At 34.0% G+C, this 4,362-nt stretch overlaps 1 long non-coding RNA gene across 1 annotated transcript; it reads left to right on the forward strand.

Annotated features, from left to right (window-relative positions):
• Positions 1-211: 211 nt before the first annotated feature.
• On the forward strand, positions 212-2,452 carry LOC138696124 (uncharacterized). The gene is made up of 3 exons (XR_011331244.1): positions 212-369; positions 2,003-2,146; positions 2,335-2,452. It is a non-coding gene; the product is annotated as an uncharacterized lncRNA (long non-coding RNA).
• The last annotated feature ends 1,910 nt before the right edge of the window (positions 2,453-4,362 follow it).

The raw sequence follows: 4,362 nt of genomic DNA on the forward strand, positions 1-4,362 counted from the left end.
TTATATGATTTCTGTAGTTATAATACCAAGTCATTCACGTTGCTATTTTCACGTGTCTTGTTACGCGTTATCAGGGAGCAGCACGGATTAACAAGCGGGCGTTTTCCGCGATATTCTAACCGATTCGCTTCACATTACCAATCTAAATTAAGTTTATTGCGAAAGAGCGACTAGTCCAGTTGTTTTGACCAAGGCCAAGGTGCCGCCGAGTCGAGCGACCAACACGACTTGCAGCTTGTATTTCTTTTTGTATGTGCGTCACCAACCATGAGGCTCGGACTCCAGTATATAAACCCCCTGGACGGACTGCCCAGCATCAGTCTTCTGCAGTAAAGACAGAGCAAACAAACCACAACCATGTACCAGCTGGTAAGTTTCTGCAATTCTTAAAAAAAATACACTTAATTTTTTTTAGTTTTGAAAACTAATGTAATGCTATAAGTAAATATTAGCAGTTTAATTTACTTACTAAAATGAATCGAGAGAAATTAATACTTAAATTCTCTTTACGAACTTCAACTCTAATACTAAAGGTTAGATGGTTTGAAATCAGTAGTGGCATTATGCGAGGTGTAGTGATCCTGCGGTCAAATACTGAGAATTTCAACTTGTGCTACATATTTAATATCCTATGAAATATGAAAAGCCTGAGATCCTATAAGGGCAAAGGACTTCTACAGCAGGTAGAGTGAGCTGAAGGTCTACTACACTTGGGGAGCCAGTGCAAGAGAACTTGCACTATACACTTACATACTAAACATATAAACAAACTATACAGACTAAACACGAAAATCTATACAGACTAAACACATAAATTAATATCCTATAGCAATTTCTTAAAATGTAAGGCATTTGGGATTATTTTCCTTATTCTCTGAAACATAGAAACATATTTCAAATTGTTTATTTATATAAGAAAAAATTCTAAGCCTGTATGAAATATTAACAAAGTAATGTAATTATTTCATAACATTTTGAAGCTACGAAATTCAATATACTTCACTATGTTTATGTTCTATGACCAGTTATTGTTTATAAAACAAGCTTTTTATTTACTGAATTTGTTATTTTTCGAAAATTTAAATTTCTATTAAATGGACGACATGTTCATTATTTCGTATTATAATTTATACTTACCTAGTATTTGTTTATTGAATCTGACGCTTTTTTATACTAACAAATTTTTTTTTACGTTATGTTTTGATTTTTCGGAGTTTAAATTTTCACCAAAAATTCCCACCTTTATATTTTTATACAATTTACATTTACAATTTTTAAGTTGTATACAAGTTACTATGTCTGTGTATACATATATCTGTGCATTTCTGCGAAAGTTTAATACACAAAGATAGTCAAATTACAAATACTTAACTTTGAATTCATGTGTACTAATTTTTAAACATATCTATTATTAATAGGTCTAAATATATTACATTCAATTTCAATTGCTTCGAGATATAAGTGAGAAGTGATTTATTTCAATAGTATCCTGGAGTGGGATTTACGGATTGAAGTCAATGATGTAACATTTTGCTTCTTTCTTTTTTACTACTAAATTTGCTTTACAGTCTCTGTAAAAAGTTACTTTCAATACACGAAACTTGGAATTTTTCTAGTAATTCAATCGTTGACTAAATTTGCCATTATAAAAACTCACTTTCCATAATAAAATACAAATTAACTGAACATTCCAAATATGTACAAAATTCAGTTGTTCAGTACTAGCTTTAAAAACTAAATATTTGGATAGTCAATAAATATAATTGTAACGCAATTCTTTATAATCTTAGAAGTAACTTTATGTCTACATGAATAACGTAAGGGATGGTAAGGGATGTAATTATTTTAGTGTTAAGTTCAAGATTTTATTATTTTCTTAATTTGTAAATCCGAAAAACATAAATAAAGCTCTATCATAAGAGATGAAATCTTTGTACAACAAACGTTAATGCTTCAGACATAGCGTGAGCAAGTAACTTGAAAACTGTCCTTTCTGCTGCAGATTCTCCTCGTCCTGGCCCTCATCGCCGTGGCCGCCGCCCAGTACCCCTACTATGCCGGATACTACGGCACTGGATACTACGGCGCCTATGCCCACCCCTATGCCTACTCCGGTCTTGGCTACGGAATCTATGGTCGTTAAGGGGTGAGTGTATGCATAACTTGATATTCACTGTAATTCCAGAATTTCTTTTGTGTTACCTTAGACCAATTTCACATTTTAAGTAGTACACGAGATTTAAAATTTATCCTTAGCAGTGCTGTGATAATTCATATGCATAAACTTTAAATATTAAATTTGAAACTGAGCGTTATTTTATTTGTTTGTTGCAGGTTGTGGGGTCTGTCTTCTCTCCATTCCTTCTTCTTCTGACTTCGCTCTGTTTCCGTCTCTTGTGTTTGGAATGTGTACTCGGAAATTAATAAACTTTACTCTATTATTTTAAAGTTACTTGAGTTGTATTTATTTTTCATACATAATTCCTGTTCCCAAGTATATCAGAACCTTTCATAATAGATCTCCGATCAACAGAATTCAGGCAATAACCGATCCTATTCTCTATTTATATCTGATCAACCAATTGCAAATATTATCAGAATATTTTCCTTACTTACCTATAATCAACCGACTACACACATCATTCGTTCCTGTCTTTTTTTTTTACCTCCGATCAACAACTTTCATATATTATCCGATCTTGTGCCCTGTATACTAGGGTGGAGTGAAAATATGAAGTTTATGAAATCAAAATGTAATACCAAGGAAAAGTTGTGGGGTGATGTCATAAAGAACAGAGCAAACATTTTTTTCTCTAGCTTAATATTTAGAGGTGCCCCAAGAGCACATATTCTGAAATTTTCACAAAATTTAGAGGTTCAGATTTTTTAGCGAGAGAACTTTCTCGACTGGTTTAATCTGAACAGGATACCAGGAAAATGTCTACAAAATATATGTTAAAAGACTCTGCATATTTTTGGCTCCCTGTTATTTCATCTTGAAATGTCACAGAAACTTCAGTTTATAAGGCAATTGGGCATAATCATAAAATATTTAGGTATGATATAACTAATAAAATTAATGGAAATTCATACTTCTGATGTTACAGGATGTTTAAATCAGAACAATGGCTCTAATTAAGACGGGAAATCTGACCTTCTGACCTGTCCTGTATTCGGAATCCTGGAGGGGCTGAACCCATCACAATTATCTATCATGACGTAATGAAATATTATCTATGGATCAAAAATGAATTAAAACCTGACTTACAATCAAAAGAACCTATTGTTGGAGAGATTTCAGAAAGAGTTGCTATGAAAAGTAAGGTAATCCAGGTAAAGGCATCTATTCCGATAGTCAGTCATGCAAGAACATTATATTTGATTCGTGCTTACCATGATAAATACAGAAAAATACTGTTTACTGCAATCCCAAATTAAAGTCTTCCAAATAAAGTTTAAATGTGTGATTTTACAGCAATTCACTAGCTATATAATAAAAACAAAATAATAGAACAAATATACAAAAAGGGGAAAAAATTATAATTTTAAAAAACTTCAAAGCTCTTGGGGCACCTCAAAAATTAAATATAGAAACTCCATATTTTTCACATTCCTAAGTTAAGTGAAAAGACAGATTTTTGCAACTATTACATTTAGAAAACAGATAAAAAACCATTTCATGTAAAGATTCACTCCACACTACTCTATACTTCTGATAAACAGGCTCCACACATTAATCGAGTCTATTCCTTATGTCCCCTGAACAGTCAAGTAAAAGCATTGTCCTACTTTGTTCCTTGTTCAGCCGTGTCATTTGCTCAGATTCCATCTAGACGGTCTAGGATGGATTCCTGGTCAGGTCCTGATGTAATTCGTGGTTGACAAAGCAAACGTTGCCGTGGTTTTTTCTCGGGGTACTCCCGTTTCCCTCTATAATTCCATCTGCACTATCCACCTTCCCGTTTTTCGTCTATTATCTACAATAGTTAAAATAAAGTTAGAGTGAAATCTTCAGTGCAGTTCGGGTCTCCATGCTTTGGTATGATTTAAAAGCTTCAGTCTCCGGGCTGTAGGATTCACGACTGGAGATCAGACCTGGCTCATTCAGGGATGAGGCAGGATGGACTTCCTGTCAGAATTGATGTCACAAATGCCATCCGGTTCACCTGCTGGTGTGGAACAACCATGATAATTGTATGGTTCCAATCCTTTTCCGTTCTCGAAAAGCTAGTCAGCGAGACAATTCCTTTCTTACTTCTCGAACTTTGGTTTGCCTCTGGTCGTCCCTGTCCCTTGCTTACCTGCCTATTCCGAGAATAAATATTTGACATCTTACCTGACGGCAGATAGCTCTTTCTCTCT

This window comes from Periplaneta americana, chromosome 3 (genome assembly GCF_040183065.1).
Source record: "Periplaneta americana isolate PAMFEO1 chromosome 3, P.americana_PAMFEO1_priV1, whole genome shotgun sequence".
In the NCBI taxonomy this organism is placed as follows: domain Eukaryota; kingdom Metazoa; phylum Arthropoda; class Insecta; order Blattodea; family Blattidae; genus Periplaneta; species Periplaneta americana.